The sequence below is a fragment of the Pleurodeles waltl genome, chromosome 6 (assembly GCF_031143425.1).
Source record: "Pleurodeles waltl isolate 20211129_DDA chromosome 6, aPleWal1.hap1.20221129, whole genome shotgun sequence".
Taxonomy (NCBI): Eukaryota; Metazoa; Chordata; class Amphibia; order Caudata; family Salamandridae; genus Pleurodeles; species Pleurodeles waltl.
In genome coordinates this window covers 956,206,457-956,226,855 of record NC_090445.1, presented here as the reverse complement: position 1 = coordinate 956,226,855, position 20,399 = coordinate 956,206,457, and positions in this window count along the sequence as shown.

The following is a 20,399-nucleotide window of genomic DNA, read 5'->3' as shown; positions in this document are numbered from 1 at the left end:
GTCTGCTGAGGTTGGCTGGCTAACCCCTGGGTGGCATTCACAATGGCAGTCTGCCCCACAGAGATACTTCTCAGGAGGCCAATAGCTTCCTCACTCAGGTCAACAGGGGTAAGAGGGGCTGGGGCAGAGGTGCCTGCAGCAAAGAAGGCACCCACCCTCTTGGGTGAGCTGGAATGGCGAACTGGGTGGAGAGCAACAGGGAGGTTGATGATAGAACTGGAGGTGGCAGACCAAGATGTTACGGGAGTAGGCCCTGATGGGTCTGCCACCACTAGGGAGTGGTCACTGAAGGTGGAATCTGATGATGAAGGTATTTATCCTTTCTCCTTTGTGGCACTCCCCTCACCCTCTGGGTCACGGGGTCCCTCCATGTCAGTGGTGTCCTGACTGGAGAGACTGTGGCCAGATGCTTCCCCACTTGGGTATGCCCTGTCTCCTTCACATGCATGGGCTAATGCTGCAGATGTAAAGAGGAAAAGCATCACCACACTTGAGCAACAGCTGTGATTAGCAAACATTACCATGAAATCAAGTAGGCCCCAACAACAGCTGTGATTAGCAAACATTACCATGATATCAAGTAGGCAACAACCTACATCAAAGTAGCTCCTACATGTTCCATATCATAGGCATGCATGTCATCTGAACTGTCAACATTTGCCCACAGGAAAATCAGGATCTCACAATACTATAATTTCATGGCTGAGGTTGTGCACTCACCGTAACCATTGAAAAAGTAGGAGACCATATCACCTTCAAGGCTTTGCCTCATTGAACATATCTCAGTTACCTGGTGCAATACAATTGTAGGAAAATGCCAACTACATTCCCACAGATCCCCCACAAGGCCATACAGCCATCTATTTGTCACATACTCAATAACACAAAAATTTGAAATGATGCTCCCAAAACTTAACAGTACGATAGCCTGGAGAAGGTGACATGGAAAAGCTCATGTCACGCTGGAAACATATCAACAATGCACAATTCACCATGTGAAATCCTCCCAGTAAATTCATGGAGGTAGTACCAATGTTGCTCAGATATGCTACACATTTGGCATGGAAATGCACACTGTAGACAAAATATGCACATTGTCAGGGAGATATGTCTCTAAAATCCCCAGCACAAAATATCAGCATCCCCAGGTAAATCACCACTGACGCCTAGTATCCCTTACAATGACATACTCTGATTGCATCATTAGACACCATTTGTCCTTTGTACTTTGGAGAGGCCCAGAATTTTGCAAGTGCTTGTAGAAGGACTTCAACATGTTTTGTCAAAGAGAAGCTACATCAATGGCTCCATTTTGGTCCTGCAAACCCAAAGCATCCCTGTGGATGAATGGTTGTACCCACCCACATATGAATTCAATATAACTGCTAGTCACTCCACGATACATGCCAACAGTCAGGTAACAAACCTTACCCATTACACATGTGCAGTGCACTTTTCCACATGATGCCACATCAAGGGAATGGAAGTGCACATTCTGTGTAAAACCTCCAATCCTACCAGTCATGTGCCTCATTGCTACTTCAGTTGTACATGCCAAATGGCATTCTATGATGAGTGAGGGTATGTGTCGGCCACAAATCAATGGTGACACACTCCTGGCTGTGGCACCACATGAAATGCAGCCCCACTGCAAATGCCTTAATCCAGACACAGATTGGCAAACACATATATGTGAGGGAATGCAGTAATTAACCCATGAACACAGGTAGACTATGCATGAAAATTCAGTGTGCACATTTTGTCAAAATAGAACAGGGGCATATGCTAACATGTAGGCACAAGGAATCTTGGCAATAACGATGACACATAAATGATGTCAATGGATATTCCCCACTTGCCCAGGGAAATTTCTGATCTGTAGCTGACCCAAAGAACAATGTGTGTTCTATCACATGTATGATGGCCATCTTCACATTACAGACAGTAATGAGTCACCAGCACTTGTCACTTACTGAGTACAAGTGGCCTCTGGTGGGCAGATGGCAATTTACCCACTTCACCAGACACATGGCCGAGGACAGTGATCCAACACTTATTTTTCTTTAGCCTGTAACACTGAGGAGTAGTGGTCTGTAATGTAGAATTTACACCGACTACAACAACAAGCATTACTTGATTGATCAATGTACAGCACCATGTGTTGTCCCTAGAGAGCAAATTGTTATTGGATTGTGCACACTTGTGTCCTAGTTCCCTGGGCGATTAGGCAAGGCACATCAGTTACCCATCTACTGTGTCACACATGGCTCATACGTCATCATCAGTGGGGAATGTCAGAACATAACACATTAGCTTAGAAATGGGACAGGAATATGCTCTGCACCCACCCCCTTGTGGATGGTGTGCTCCCCTCAAGTGCCCATTAAGCTCTGGGTACACCGCATGCAAGAATGCAGGCCATTATAGGCACCCGCCCACTTTTTGAGGACAGTCCCAGCTGGATCTCCGCGATCTTCTGTGCCCAGCGTCTCAGGTCCTCCCACCTCATGTAACAGTGGGTGCTCTGCCGGCTGTGGACCCCAAGGGTCCACACCTTCCAGGGGATGGCTTTCCATATCCCCCCCCCCCGGAGTGACCCTTGTCTACGGGGTCGCTCCCCCTGCTTAACATTGGCGCCAAAAAAAAAATACCCGGTGCCTAGTTGTTTCTGCCCTCTTGGGGACAGATTGACCTAAAATCGGCCAATCTGCCCCCAAGGGGGGCAGAAATGGTCTAAATACAATTTGCCCCCCAGGGGAGCGACCCTTGCCTAATGGGTCGCTCCCCATCTCTGAAAAAACAAACAAACCAAAAAAAAAAACACACGAAAATATTTGCCCTGGCGCCTAGAGGTTTCTGCCCCCCTTGGGGGCAGATCGGCCTGATAACAATAGGCGGGGCAGAAATGGCCTAAAATAAATTTGCCCCCCCCACCCCCCCAAATCCCCCCGGGAGCGACCCTTGCCTATGGGGTCGCTCCCCCTGTGTGACATTGGCGCCAAAAAAAAAATCCCCAGTGCCTAGTGGTTTCTGCCCCTTGGGGGCAGATTGACCTAAAATCGGCCAATCTGCCCCAAATGGTCTAAATAAAATTTTCCCCCCAGGGGAGCGACCCTTGCCTAATGGGTCGCTCCCCATCTCTGAAAAAACAAACAAAAAAACACACAACAACAAAAATTGCCCTGGTGCCTAGAGGTTTCTGCCCCCCTGGGGGCAGATCGGCCTAATAACAATAGGCCGATCTGCCCCCAGGGGGGGCGGAAATGGCCTAAAATAAATTCCCACCAACCACCCCCGGGAGCGACCCTTGCCTACGGGGTCACTCCCCCTGCGTGACATTGGCGCCAAAAAAAAAATCCCCGTTGACTAGTGGTTTCTGCCCCCTTGGCAGATTGACCTAAAATCGTCTAAATACAATTTGCCCCCCAGAGGAGCGACCCTTGCCTAATGGGTCGCTCCCCATCTCTGAAAAAACAAACAAAAAAAATGTGCCCTGCCGCCTAGAGGTTTCTGCCCCCCATGGGGGCAGATCGGCCTAATAACAATAGGCCGATCCGCCCCCAGGGGGGCAGAAATGGCCTAAAACAAATTTGCCCCGCCACCCCCAAAGCCCCCTGGGAGCGACCCTTGCCTACGGGGTCGCTCCCCCTGCGTGACATTGGCGCCAAAAAGAAAAATACACGGTGCCTAGTGGTTTCTGCCCCTTGGGGGCAGATTGACCTAAAATCAGCCAATCTGCCCCCAAGGGAGGCAGAAATGGTCTAAATACAATTTGCCCCCCAGGGGAGCGACCCTTGCCTAAGGGGACGCTCCCCATCTGTAAAAACAACAACAACAAAAATCCCTGGTGCGTAGTGGTTAATTACAATAGGCTGATCTGCCCCCATGGGAGGCAGAAATGGCCTAAAATAAATTTGCCCCCCAGGGGAACGACCCTTGCCTAGAGGGTCGCTCCCCTTACGTGAAAAACAAAAAACTCCCTGGTGTCTAGTGGTTTCTACCCCCCTTGGGGGCAGATTGGCCTCATAAAAGTAGGCCAATCTGCCCCAAGGGGGGCAGAAATGGCCTAAATATAATTTGCCCCCTATGGGAGCGACCCTTGCCTAAGGGGTCGCTCCCCACACCTGAAACACAAAACAAAACAAAAAAAAAACTAAAGTATTCCTGGTGTCTAGAGGTTTCTGCCCCCCTGGGGGCAGATCGGCCTAATAATAAGGCCTTAAAAAAAATGCCCCCCTGGGAGCGACCCTTGCCCAAGGGGTCGCTCCCTTATGCCACTTTCAAAACAAAACAAAAAAACACATCCCTGGTGTCTAGTGGGGTTTCAAAAGCCGGAATGCAAGCAATCTGGCTTTTGAAACCCTGGGAGAGACTTCAAAGGGAAGGAAATAAATTTCCTTCCCTTGGAAGCCTCTCCGGGCCTCCCCCACGTGATTGAAAGAGAAATGCTGAGCATTTCTCTTTCAATCGCGCTGGAAGCAGAGCTTCCAGCGCGATGGGGGAGAGCCTGTGACAAATCATTGCGCGCTTGCGCGCTGACGTCACAGGGAGGGGGGATCGGGGGGTGGAAGGGGAGGGGCTTCCCCTTCCATCCCTGACTTGGGGGGGGGGTGGGGGGAAGCACACAGAGGAAGCAAGAGTGCTCCCTCTGGGCTGTGTGCCGAGGACGTAGTGGTTACGTCCTCGGCACAGCAGCACTGTGCCGAAGGACGTAACCACTACGTCCTCGGCACAGAAGGGGTTAATGGGGCACTGGGATGGCCACCATCAGTCTTGTTGGCCTGCAGCTGGTGCCTGAAGAATAGGGTACGGACCTTGCCCAGAGGTCATTGCACGTATTCCTAATGTCCTCCTTTGTGCACAGGATGGTGCCTACAGCATTCACTTTGATGACGATCCGGTCCCACATTTAAAATGTTCCTACTGAGAGGAGTGTACTGGACTTGTGCTCCAAACAATTGTGGCTCTACTCTTATGATTTCATCCACCATGACTCTTAACTCATCTTCAGAAAAATGGGGATTTTTTGAATGTGACATAGTGGAAAATAAATTACAGGTGACAGGGACTTACATAATAGGGGAAGTGCAATAGGGTGTTGTTAGAAATAGGGTCTTTGGTTGGCAGTCAGGTTATCCCCTGTCCAAGCAAGGACCCTCACTCTAGTTAGGGTAAAAGAGAATCACTCTCAGCTAACCCCTGCTTACCCCCTTGGTAGCTTGGCACCAGCAGTAGGCTTAACGTCAGAGAGGTAGGTGTAAAGTATTTGTACCAACACACACAGTAACTTAATGAAAACACTATAAAATGACACAACACAGGTTTAGAAAAATAGAGAATGTTTATCTAAACAAAGCAAGACCAAAACGACAAAAATCCAAAATACAAAAGTCAAGTTATCAATTAAAAAGCAAAAAGAGTCTTTATGTAGTTTTAAACATACACTAACACTGTTAGTGTGACAATGTACCTTGGGTGCCTTAAAAATAACCTCCTTTTATCGCGTCAGGGTGCGTTGTTTCTTCTCTCTTCAGGAGAGCGATGCGTCGACGCAGTCAGCACTCTCGGGTCCAGGCAGGCCTTGCGTTGTTTTTACACGGCAAGCGGTACTTGCGTTGGAAATCCAGCCTCACGATGATCCGAAAACCACGCAGCACGGGTTGCGATCTCACCAGCCTCCGTCAGCGATGCTGCACGTCGTTTCTCCAGCTCAGTGCGTCAATTCTTCGGGGGCGTTGCAGGCGAGCATCCATTTTCAGCCATGAAGTGTGCGTGGATTTCTTCCTGTTAGGCTGCCAGCTTCTCCTTTCAGTGTTCCAGGAACTGGATGGGCACCACAGGGCAGAGCAGGAGTCTCTCCAGAGACTCCAGGTGCTGGCAAAGAGAAGTCTTTGCTGTCCCTGAGACTTCAAACAACAGGAGGCAAGCTCTAAATCAAGCCCTTGGAAATCTTTACAAGATGGAAGGCACGTAAAGTCCAGTCTTTGCCCTCTTACTCTGGCAGAAGCAGCAACTGCAGGATAGCTCCACAAAGCAGTCACAGGCAGGGCAGCTCTTCTTCCTCAACTCTTCAGCTCTTCTCCAGGCAGAAGTTCCTCTTGGTTTCCAGAAGTGTTCTAAAATCTGTGGTTTTGGGTGCTCTTCTTATACCCAATTTCTCCTTTGAAGTAGGCCTACTTGAAAGCAAAGTTTTTCTTGAATGTGAAATCCTGCCTTGCCCAGACCAGGCCCCAGACACTCACCAGGGGGTTTGAGACTGCATTGTGTGAGGGCAGGCACAGCCCATTCAGGTGTAAGTAACCACTCCTCCTCTCCCTCCTAGCATCATCAGGAAATGAAGACTACACCCCAGCTCCCTTTGTGTCACTGTCTAGTGTGAGGTGCAAACAGGCCAACTGTCAAACTGACCCAGACACGGAATCCATAAGCAGGCAGAGTCACAGAAATGGTATAGGCAAGAAAATGCTTACTTTCTAAAAGTGTCATTTTCAAACACACAATCTCAAAATCAACTTCACTAAAAGATGTATTTTTAAATTGTGAGCTCCGGGACCCCAAACTCCACATGGCCATCCGCTCCCAAAGGGAATCTACACTTTAATCATATTTAAAGGTAGCCCACATGTTAACCTATGAGAAGGACAGGCCTTGCAACAGTGAAAAACGAATTTAGTAATATTTCACTGTCAGGACATATAAAACACATTACTATATGTCCTACCTTCCCTGCCCTTGGGGCTACCTAGGGCCTACCTTAGGGGTGTCTGACATGTAAGAAAAGGGAAGGTTCAGGCCTGGCAAGTGGGTACACTTGCCAAGTCGAATTTACAGTTAAAACTGCACACACAGACACTGCAGTGGCAGGTCTGAGACATGATTACAGATCTACTTATGTGGGTGGCACAACCAGTGCTGTAGGCCCACTAGTAGCATTTGATTTACAGGCCCTGCGCACCTCTAGTGCACTGTACTAGGGACTTACTAATAAATCAAATATGCCAATCATGGATAAGCCAATGACATTCAAATTTTGTAAAGGAGCACTTGCACTTTAGCACTGGTTAGCAGTGGTAAAGTGCCCAGAGTAAAAAAAACAGCAAAAACAGAGTCCATCACACATCAACAACCTGGGAAACAGAGGCAAAAAGTTAATGGAGACCACGCCAAGGATGAAAAGTCTAACAGGTGTGAATGAACAAAAGTGTGTGCAGGATGTTCTATGGGATGTTGAAAAAAAGGTGTGTCTAATCTATATTCTCTATGGAAGAAATGCATTCGGGCTTCTGTGTCTTGCAGTGGAAATGCAAAGGATTGTGGTCTGTGAAGGAGTGTGTTTTATAGTGTCCTTTTCAGGTGGGTCCACTTGGCCAATATGTATAGCTGTATTGTTTTTGAATTCTTCCAATCTGCAGTGGTCTGTTACTTTGCTGACCGCGAGCCGCCGTGGTCCTGACTGCCATTGGCTGACCACCAAGAGTGGACCGCCACGGCGACCGTATGCTTGTAATAAGCTCAGTGGTTGGCCGTGGCGCTGATGGCACTAGAGCTCGAACTGCCTATATCCAGCACGCTGCGCCACTGGCAGTCTGCCTTTTTTGCTTGATGGTCAGCGGCCCTGCCTGTATAACTTGTAATTAACGGCCAATATGGCAGCCTGGCGGTCTGACCACCAAACTTATGATCAGGCCCTTTGTCTCATCTCTTGTAGATGACCTGCATACTGTACAATATCTTCATACGAGGTTATAGTCCATGCTACCTTGATGTATGCTGACTTTGTGGTGCCTGGTTTCAAAACTTAACAGACGGAGAGTAATAATACTTAGTGCAACAGTATTTCATTGTGATTCCTCCCTCAATGCTAGTGGTGAGTTTAATTCCACAGCCACCCTACTATTTCCTCGTTTTTAGGATTCTTTTTCTCACACTTTCTTATCTATTTGGACAAATTCTGCCCTGTTTTGTGGGTACCCTTGTCAATTGCTCTGTCAAATACGAACCTACACAAAGGTGTCCAATTCTTCTCTCAACTGATAAGGCCTCATTTAGCCTTCATTGAAGTTGAAACATCATTGGCAATAAAACAATAAGACTTGGTCCTTGATGATCATTTGTTGTTCTCTGCTGTAAATTGTTGAAAACTCAGCTGTATAGATCGGACCACAGTAGTTTTTTTTTTTTTTTTTTACTGTATGTATGCACATTTGTATCTAGAATCACTTCTCTTGGTGTGATCGCTGGGGACCCTGAGCACTCTTTTTCTGTCATATTTTAGTTTTATTCCTTTAAATAATTACAATTAAATAACATTCTGCTTATGCAGTGGCTTGGCCAATGTCTATTTGGTTTACATTTAACCTTAATGCTTTTTAGTAAAGGAGTGACTATGTATTTGACCACTTTGTCTAAGAGTCCTTGGTGATCTACTGACTGACGTTATCATAATTATCCAGGTTAGCCTTGGCATAATGGGTAGCTCTTGTACTTTTTGAGTTTCAGTTTGACACCAAGCATGTTCTTTTGGGGAGCTGAATAAGACACTTGTGCTGTGACCAGTAGTAAGTGGCTGTAATAGAAGTATGAGGTGAGTATTTATATATGTATGTGAATCATGCATATGAGTGATCATGTCTTCCTGTGGAGAAGCAGTTTGTGCGCTGTTATTTTAGTGTAACTGGACGAGGTTGGGAGGTTGGTTAAGAGAGGAAGGCTTTATTGATGGGTGCTGGTTGATACCTGGAGGGTAGTAGGCTTGATCCTTAACAGTATTTCAGACTGTGTAAGTGTAGGAATGTCTTTATATGACGTCATGGATCATATTAGGCTTTGTGAAATTTACATAATTTGCTTTTTTACGTAATTCTGCAAATTTTGGGAAAAGTTACCAAAATTATGCATAATTATAATTAAGAGAAATACAAATGTGTCATTTCATGCTATATTTTAAGACGAGGACTCATTTCGCACTAAAATAATAGTGCAAAAATAACACCGCAACCCACAACCACTCTCCTGTGATTTGCACTACATTTTAACTGCTAATGACATGTAATTACGTGAAGGAGAATAATGGCGGACTTTCCTGTAACAAGAGTAAAACCAAATTCCCTAAATTATGACAGCATAATTTCATTTTCACCCAGGCCTAGTTCATATTCCCCCAATTTATGCTGGTGGTGCACTGTCTGGTTTCAAAACGTAAGGAAGGGGAGGGCGATAATGGGTTGAAGAGGAAGAGAAGGGTAAGTTAATGGTGCTGGAATCAGTCAATATGTTAGGCATAGTATTGGTTTTAGTCTCCAGTCATAGCAGAAGAATTTAGAGAATTTAGGGCCTTCCTGGTATGAAACAGGGTGATGAAGAATTGGGGATTAATATCCAAAACTCGAATTATCTTTATCACCTTTCATACAAGGTCATTTGTAGCTCCTATCTCTGGTTATGGCAATCTGTGATAGTATGTTTTTATGTACACTAACAAAACTGATAAGCTCTGATAACTTTACATTCTAGAGCCTCTTATGTGCGTCTTCCAGAATAGAGTGTTAGTTAAAAAATAATCACAATTGACAGATATTTATTAAAAGTGATGTGGTCCCTCACCCACATTAGGTAGCATGCCTCATCGTGGTGTTGCCTCTTTACCAGCACCAACTACTGTTAGGCGGCCTCATCCAGAGTTCTTCATTGGAAGCAAGTATTTTTTGAGTGTGTGAGAGGTCACAGATACAATTTAAAATTCTTTTGTTTTTCTCTTGTTTTTTTTTTCTTTTTCTCTTGTTTTTTTTTTATTATTTGCCGTACTAAAAATATAATCAAATTCATCTAAAAATACAAATATCACACCAAGATCAGATTTGCAATGCATCATGGTGTATCAACTATGAATATATACAAAACAAATAAGCACATTTCATCAAACAGAATGTCGAACAACTTCACGAACGTTTCCTGAGAGAAATAATGATTTCAACCAAGTCAGATTTCCTGAGAGAGACACTGGTTTAAACCAAGACGTAGTCCATCGTAATCCATCAACCTATGATACTAGGATTCTGAAGAAAAAAAAAACTAAAATAGTCTAACAATAGAACCCTACTAGCTCAAGAAAGAGAATGCTACCTAGATCAGTGGTTGCCAAACTGTGCTCCGCAGACCCCAGTGACACATTCTCAGGGGGTCCGCAGGCCTGGGCTAGGAGGTAGGCACTTCTCCAGCTGGGGCCTCTGACAAACACGTGCGTGCGCGTTTTCATATGTATTACTTCCTTTGTTGAGCAGTTTTAAAGGCACTGCAAAGCTCCTTGTACTGCAAAAATAAAAGCGTCAAGCTAACTCAAGATTAATGTATAAATTGGAGAGAGATGGGAGTTTTGTGCAGTGGCAGTTTTGACTCAGAGGTAGCGCAGATGGTTAATATGCCTGCTCCAAGGAACATGAATCAGGCAAAGAACAGTCTTTTGTGTGCATGGCACAGTGGGTTACTGCTTTTATCACAGCGATTATTTTGTTACTGTGCAGTTATTAATTGTAATCTAGCACACTGAACTGCCATTAAAGAGCTGCATGCTGACCGCATGGCACAAATTAGAAAGTTGTTTTTTACCTAGTCTCATTTTCCTTCTGCTACTAAAAAAAGGTTTGCTTGTGTAGAAATACATTCTTATTGCTAACGTCATCGCTAATCACTGTGCTGTGTTCTGAGTCCTAAGATTGTGCTTCCCCGTACCAAGCACTCTTAGAAAATGGCTAACAGTGTGGATGACATGTGAATGCTACTAACTTGTAATCCCCTGTGAAGTGCCCTGATACCCTTCAATGGTATGAGAGGTGCTATAAAACAAATCAAGTACATGTGACAGAGAGGCTAGGGAGAGATGAGAGGCCCTTATGGTTTACTTCCTTTCCCCTTCACTTATTTATGTGAAAAAGCTTTCTCAGATCTTGCATACCTAAAAATAAAAACAGAAGTCGCTCCGGAAATGTAGAATCCAACCTGAGGATTCACCTTTCGTATATAAAACCAAACATTGAAAAGGTAGTTGCTGAGATGCATCGCCAACCTTCCCAATACATTTTTAGATTTTTGCATATTTTTTTTCAATATAAAATAATTTCTTTTGCAATTTGAGTATTTATTTGGTGTGTACTTGTTATAGTTTTTGCGAATTATTGTTTTAATGTTTGAAAATTAAATTGTACGAATTGCTGGGGGTCCCCGGCTTCCAGTAATGATTCACTGGGGGTCCTCAGGAGTCAAAAGGTTGGGAACCACTGACCTAGATGATCTCGAAAGCCAGCTGGAAACTAACATTTTAAAAGGAGTAGGATAAGAATTGAATTTTACTGAAGTTGAACCCTGTTTTGTAAAATAATAAAATGAAGTGAAGAGAGTAGGGTTATTTTTAGGACACTTACATCACTTCTAGGTAAACTGTCAACATGTTTCTTTTCTTCCTAGCTTGTACCTATATCATTGGGCTTTCATCAGGACATTTGTGAACTTTTTTTTTTTACTTGTACTCTACCCTACAATCTTATCTATGTGGGGCCGAAACAAAAAAATGAATTACGTATCTGTCAGCATGTTTCCAGGAATCACTCCTGTGAGGAAGGATAAGAGGGACAAAACACGTGCTATAGTAATAAATGACTGCTTCTATCATCCTTGATGATGCAGCAGTGTACTTATGCTTACATTCATTCACCAGATCACTCCACCATATGTGTGTTCAGGAACATTGCAAACAAGGTGCTCATCTAAATGTGAGATGCCTTGATCTAGAGGTAGCTAGAATATGGAAACATCTACCGGCTCTCTGTAGCATGGTATAGATTCCATAGGAATGAGAAAGACAGCCAAATTCAACTGGCATGTAGGCGTGTATACTTATACTAAATTTATATCTTAAGAAACTGTGCTATTCTCATTAGTTGAATAATATTCTTAATATGCTCTCTGTAAAGGCCTTTGTGACTCTTAGAGGACAGTACCCACATTATTCTCAGAGCTAGGGCCACTCAATAGTTTGAGACTGTGAGGAGTGCAAATGGGAAATTAAGTTCTTTATCATAAGAAATTGAGGTACTGGTTGATTGGGATGAGAGCCCTGGTCTAGCAGCAACCAAAATTCTAGTCATGGTAAAGCATAAGCAAACCCCAGTCTATCCTGTGCTCACCCTCTGGTAGCTTTGCAACTAGCAGACTGGCTTAACTTAGACGCAACGAGTAAAGTATTTGTGTCAACGCTGAATTTAATAAATAAAATAATACCAAAATGGTGGTTGTGAAGAGCCCAAAGGCTTGATTTAAAGAGCCCTGGAGCCCCACTAAGAGTCCAGGACCTGAGAGGCACCACTAGGGCTCAGGAAGTCACTACAGCTGGATCCAGGAGCTGATTAGGGAGCCTCGTATGTCCCTGAGGCTCAGATCAGGAGGTCAGCTGACTAGTCACTCTGGGGTCCTGGGTTCAAGAAGGAGTTGCAGGTCCAGTTTGATTCCACAGGCAAGAGGGTAGCAGGTCAGCACAGCAGGCAAGCAGCTCCTTTAGAGCAGCAGTCCAGCAGATTGGAGGTAATTGTAGTTACACAGCAGTCCTTCTTTCTGGCAGAGTATTAGTTCAGAAGTGAACTGAAGAGTTGGTGTCTAAGATTTTTCTTTTATACACACGTGTACCTTTAAAGTAGGGAGAAGATTCTTGGGGCATACCTTTGTAGTGCACAGATGCCCTGCCATCCCTGTCCTGATTCCAGACTAACTACAGGAGGTATGCAGCTCTTTGTGTGGAGAGAGGACACAGTCGATTCAAGGTTAGCTGATGCTGTGCCCAGCTCCTGCCTCCCACCCTTCCAGTGATGGTCCATCCAGCAACACCTAAGCACTCATTGTGTGTGGATGTCTACATAAAGCACAACTGTTGCCCGTACCTAGTTATGCTTGCTCAGCGACAGGCTCCAGGCACCAAATGGCTATGGCAGGAAAATGGCAACTTTTTAAAAGTGGCTTTTTCAGAATATTAATTTAAAATCTGGCTTCACTTTGCAGACCTATTTTTTCTTCTACATTGGGGGATGATGATAAGTTTTGTAGCGATTCATCAAGGGGGTGCAAAGATAAAAGTAGGATCTCAAAACACATCTTTCCAATAATACATTTTTCATAGACTTTTGTATCTTGTGTAGCACAAAAACAGCTGAATGTATTAAATGAAATTTGGCAGTATTAGACATTATAATACACAGATGAACCCTTTGGGTACTACATGTAATTGGTGTAAGTATTTGTTAAGTGATAAAGCATTTTAACGTTAGTGACATCTACTGTTGTGGTATTTTCACAGAATTTCATGGTTTCTCACAGATATAAGGAGGTGCATAGATATGACAAGTCTTTCTGTGATTGGTTAATGACTGTCTTTACAAAAGTCAAAGGCAGACATGTTGTTTTTAGGTACACCTTGCCTGCGTTCTATGTTTTGCCTTAAGATGTAGGCTTGTCTTACATGTGATATTTCCCCCTACCTACTACCACTTTAATAGAGTGCCAATAAGTAGGGAAATATTTTTATGTTTTTAAAATTTACTATAGATTTTTTTTAAATGTACGAAGTACTGCGATATTACCTCCGGAGTACAGCAGTGCCAAAAATCAATAAAATAAATACATAAGTGTGTTAAAAAATCTAAATAAACTGTAGTACCCTACATTGTACTACAATAATATTTATTTACTATTTTTAACATATTTACATCTTCAGTAAAATTCAATGCAGTACTGCAGTAATAACTAAAAAGTACCACAGTACTTAATTTTTGTTTTTAAGTGCAGTTCTCCTTAAACAGCTGTAAAAGTATACAGAAAATTAGAAATACATTTTGCTAACTATTAACACTTTAGTAAAGTGACAATAGGCAGAGGACAACATTAAAACCTACTACTTACTGTGTCTAGGACCCAGAGGCCCAGAATGCAGCGAAACACAAAATGCAGAAAAAATGTTCTGAAAATTACATGGCTGGCTTCTACCTTTTATAAACACAGCCTTTAGCTAATCACATACTGCCTTATCATGCGTATATACCACAATATACCGTGGCACAATATATAGCTGTTTCCAAAAATTCTACTTTAACACTACTTACACTATTCACACATACTACCAAAAATTACCATGTACACCAAACCTATTTTCCTGCCACAATACATCTAAATCCATTAACACACTTTTACACTAAATGTTTCAATTAACACACTCCAATGTAATCCACTATACTCTATGCCTGTCCACTCTATGCTATTATATGTTACATCACTCTAAGGCACTCTACTATAAGCCATACCACTCTACGCTGATCCACTGTATGCCACTCCACATTGCGCCACTCCACTCAATACGGTGCGCTATTAACCTCTACAATACTCCAACTCTGACTCTCCAGTATGCAATGTACACCAAAGCATTTTACACCCTTCTACTCCATGCCGCTCCACTCTACGCTATTCTACTGTATGCAACTCCACTCTATAATACAATATTCCACTCTATGCTATTCCACTGTATACCACTGCGCTGTGCTCCACTTCACTGTACATCACTGTACTTCACACTATTCCTCTGTATGGAGTGCACTTTGCACCACTCCACTCTAACATAATCCACTGTATGCTATTACACGTTACATCACTCCATTCTATGGCAATCCACTCTAGACCATTCTGCTCAATGCTATTCCACTGTAAACCACTCCACTCTAAAGAACAACAGTGTACGCCCCTCCAATGTGCACTATTCCACTGTGTGCTGCTCAGCTATACAACACTCCAGTTTATATTGCTTCACTGTACTCTGCTACACTGCATGTGAATACACTCTACACTATTGCACTGTATGCAGCTCAACTGTAGAACACTCTACTCTATGCTATTCCACTCTATGCCACTCCATTATACACCACTCTGATATACTCTATTCCACTGTATGTCACACCACTCTACACCACTAAACTGTACCCAGCACCTCTCTTTGCCACTCTACTCTATGCTACTCCATTGTACATTACTCTACTTTATGACAGTCCACTATACACCACTCCACTCTTTGACAATCTATTTACAATATTACACTACACTCTGCCACACCCCACTCTAAACCACTCCACTCTATCCTACTTCACGCTATCGTTTCCTTTTCAACTATATGAGACTCCTTTCTATGCCACTCTAGTGTATGCTACTCTACTAAATGCCACTCCACTTGATGTCACTACACTATAAGGCAGTAACACTCAACATTATTTCACTCTACACTAGTTCACTGTATGCTGCTCGACTCTATGGCACTACAATCTACGCTACTACACTCTATGTTATTCCACTGTACATCACTCCACTGTACATCACTCCACAGTATGCTATTACACTGTACTCCACTGCAGTCTACCCTATTACACTCTACCCCACTCCACATTACAACACAGCACTCTACAGTATGCCATTCTACAACAGTCAACTCAACATCATTATAAAGTTCACCACTCCAACCTATGCTATTCACGTGTGCCACTACACTGTGCCTCTCTCTATGCTACTCCACTGTGTGCCACTCCACTCTATGCTATTACATTCTATGTCTCTCTGCTCTATATCATTCCACTCTACCCACTCCAGTGTACGCTATTCCACTGTATGCCACTCCATTGTACGCCACTGCATTCTACATCACTTTATTATTCAAGTGTAAGCCACAACACTGTAAGCAACTCCACAGTAAATCACTCCACTCTGTGCTAGTCCACTCTACAGCACTCCAATGTATGCCACTCCACTCAGTGCCACTCCACTCTACGCTATTCCTCTGTACGCCTCTCCACTTTAAAACACTGAAGTGTGTGCCACTGCACTGTCCATAACTCCACTGTAAGCTATTCCACTATATTCTACTTAACTGTATAGCACTGCAGTCTATGTCACTCTACTGTATACTACTACAAAATACATCCATACACTCCACACTATTCAACTGTATGCAACTCCACTGTACTATACTCCAATCTATGCCACTCCACTGTACACAACCCCAGTGTGCACTGTTCTACAGTATGCTACTCCAGTATACTCCATTCCATGTTCCCACATCGCTCCACTCTTTTCCAATATGCCACTCTATGCCACCACACTATACCTTATCGCCACCCTATGCCAGTCAACTCTGCTGTTAGCCACTTCACTCTATCCCACTTCCCTGAACGACATTCCGGTCTCTGCTAATACAATGTATGCCACTTCACTTCAACACACTTCACTCTACACCACAAAAATGTACACCACTACATTGTATACCAATCCACTCTACACTATTCCACTGCACACAACTCCAATGCACGGCACTCCACTCTATGCTATTCCACTTTATGCCACTCCAATGTATGCCACTCCACTGTACATTGCAGGCCACTCTACTCAACACCACTAAACTCTACGTCGCTCTGCTATACACCATTCCATTTTATGCCACTCCAATCTATGCCAATCCATTCCAGCTAGCCCCTCTACTGTACTCTACACTGTTCCACTCCACAAAACTCCACTTTCACCACTAAACTCTATATTATCCCACTTAAGACACTCCACTGTTCAACACTCCATTATATGCTATTCCACTCTACGACACTCCACCCATTGACACTCACTTTACACTGTTGTACTGAATGCCCCTACATTATACCTCACTCAACTGCATGTCCCTCTATGCTACTGCATTCTGCACTATGCCACTTTATGCTCTTACACTCTACCACGCTCGGTATGCTATTCCACCCTTTGCCACTCCAGTATATGCCACTCCATTTTATCTCACTCCATTGTACAACACTCCACTCTACAACACTCCACTGTACACTATTGTACTGTATGCCACTCTACTGTACCGTATTCCACTCACTCTAGTTTATGAGTTTACACTCTACAACAGTTCATGTTATGACATTCTTCTACATTCTACTGTACCACACTCTACTTATTGACAGTACACAAGAACAGTTAACTCTATGATTTCAAAAAATGTTTTTAAATATATATATTTTTAAATTAAATGAAAAATACATACAAAACAAACATAACATGCACAAACAGTAGAAATTCTTCAGTTATAGTTATACCTCAAATTGGTAATTTACACACCAAATTATTATAACTCATGCAGCTCCATGTACAGGGTATTCAGCTCAGTAGCTGCTCCATTAACTATAACTTGCGCCTCTTTCAGGCACTGCTTATACTGATTTTTATTATCTCCGTTATATCATTTAAAATGATAGTATTTACAAAAACAATTATGACAGGGCAAACCAAATGTTTTGTGAGAACACAGTGCATGGTAGAGTGGCGAGTTATAGTTAATGTAATGTGGCTATCGAGTTGAATACACTGTGTATGAGTTATATATGTGTGAGTTATAATAATTTGAAAGTGTAGCTCAAATTTTAAATTAAATGTATAAGTTTAGAAATTCTAATTTGTGTGTACTTTAACTTTTGTTTGTAGCTGAAGAAAAAATAAAGTTATATCAACTTAAAACTGAAGACATTATTTATATGTTACTTGTTCTACCTGAAACCACTCTAGCCTCTAGGATGTGCATCCCAGACAACCAAGAGCTGCGGAGAAGACAAAACTTGTATCAAACTTTGTAGTGGATCACTCCACAGGCTCAGGAGAGCCGAGAAGGAGTAGACATGGTAGGAGCTTAAGCACTCTGTAAATATATTGTGGGTGGAGGTATGCACTGTGGGAGTGTGAAAAAGAAGTGGAAAGATTAGATGAGGCAAATGAGTGTTCCAGGTTACAATTGGCAAGGGATTTTCCTGGTGCCAGGCCCAGATCCCACCTTCTGCTCACACTCCCCTCGACCGATGAACATATCTTCCTACTAAAGCACCCAGGTTTGCTATGTGGCTTGCCTCTTCTAGTGAATTCCAAAATCAGGCCAGGTAAGAATAAAACACCTCTATCTTTCATCTAGATTATACTCCTTCACTGTAGGAAAATCCTCACACACAGCACTTCTCCCTCCATCACACGTAGCCACATGCCCCACCCCTTTTGGAGTGAAAAAATCATATACCAACTTACCACCATCTAACTTTCCTCCACACAGGTCTCATCTACAGTACATTACTTGTGACAGCTGGAACAGCAGTAGCCACATCTTCCAATGAGTGACAAGTAGATCCCTGCACAGGGGCATAGCTTTGGCGCTAAGTCTGGAGGGTGTGAGCTTCAGATTTTACAACAATCAGACTAGTTAAAATACTGATAAACATTGCATGAGAGGAGCCATAGAAAGGCAGAGGAGTATGGATTGTTAGAGGTACATAAAACTCAATATTTTGTAAAATAACCTATCTGTAAGACTGGCTGCATTGCTTTATTTTTACACAGCCACATCTGAGTAATACAAAATATGGCAGCAATTTTTAAATGTTGAATTGTTTTCATTAAAATGTCATGCACCCTAATGCGGAATACTTTGAATTAAAAATACGTCCACTGCCCACGTCACTACCTGGCTAGAACTGTTCCATAAAACACAACATTAAACACAAATTAAACAACATGCATCCGCATTACCTGACAAAAAGTCCCTAATCCTGTGTGGCCCCTTCCCTTCAGGTCCTGTTAAAAATATGCTATTGATGTACTACTATTTTCCATGCAATGATGCACAGAATTAGGGTGTGACACAAATGTCACGTAATGTTTGCATCATTGCTGAGAGTCATTCACCTAATGGGAACTAGCCCCTCTACCTTTTGTTGGGTCTGAGTGCAATGACTACTCCTATGCCGCAGAGATCAGCACACGCCTAGGCCTTCATTACGAGTCTGGTAGTCACTAGACCACCAGACTCATGGATGGCAATTGGACCGCCGCCAATGCAGGTGTCTGACCACCACATTAGAACCCTGGCTGTCGGGCCACCAGGGAACTTCCAGCTGCAAGCAGAGCTGCCTTGAGGATTATGACCCCCTCTCCACCATTGGCTTCATGGCAGTAGCACTGCCATGAAAATGCTGGCACAGAACGGATGCAGGGGGCCCCAGGGAGGCACCTGCACTGCCTATGCACTTGGAATGGGCAGTGCAAGTGCCCCCCTGGCTAGCAACATCTTAATATTCACTGTCTGCTATGCAGGCAGTGGACATTGTGAGGGTGCTGGTGGATTGTAGGCTGTTTCCCACTAGGCCAGAAATCTGAGTTTCCGCCCGCTACCTAGCAGTAAACTCTAAATGTGTCCGGGAGGGAGGTAGCCCGTGTGGCAGCAACCTCTCCGTTGGAAGTTCGGCAGATGGTGAAAATTGCCGAACTTCTAATCTGGCCCTTCATATAGGGTGGGTGCCGGTAAACTCCGCCACGCAGCAGTTGGCAAGGTTTTACCAACCTCCATGCTCCAGGTGGAGCGCGGTGTGGTAAAACTGTGTGAACTCTGCCCGCTGAGTGGAGTTTACTGCCAATCTCTAGTTGTCACTCAAGAAATGAGTTTGCGGGTGTTTATTAATGGCACAACACTAATATGCTTCTATGCTCTAATACTTTTTGTGTTGTGATATTTAAAAACTCTGTAAGTGCCTCTCTCAACTACTGCACTGATGAAATGGCCCTTGGTATCCATACCACAATCCATCTGTGATATCACAGCAGGGGACATCCTACCATGTGTCAGTCAGATAAGTCTGTGACAACATTAGTATCTATCTCCTACTCTCTATATCTGTTTGCAAATCATGAACCCTCTTTTTCAATTCTAGCACATCTGTCCATCTATCTGTTTCTCCATGTGAAAGGAATATGCCATACATTTATCAGCATGGACACAATTTGCCACATCAACCCCAGTTGCACTCAGTCACACAATGAGAGTTTTAAAGTTTTTCATTATTCTTTTCTGCAGCTGCTGCATCAAGGGGGTCATTTTTGTCCATCATTGAGGGCAGTTTTTAAGTGGAAATCCGTGGAGTTACATTAAAAACATCATGAGATTCCATTGCGTTCTGTCAACTAGTGGAAATGTGCATGATGGGCTGCTTGCGTTGCAGTTTAGATCCAGTAGTGTGAGCAGTACTGACAAATCAGCGTGAATGACAAGGGCATGCGCCAATTGAGTTGATTGTGCTGCTGCTTGAGAAGAAAATCTTGAACGGCAGCAAATCTACTCGAGAAGCAACCCTATGACCATGATTGCTCTCAACCACCCATGACCTCCCACTTTAGAAAATGGCTCTAGGAGTTGTAAAATCTCACTCATGCTTGCATTTCTTGTGCCTCTTGGAAAACAATTTCACCACGCAGTGATTGGCATCATTTGGCTGTTATAAGAGTAACACAGAGTCACCAAATTCCCC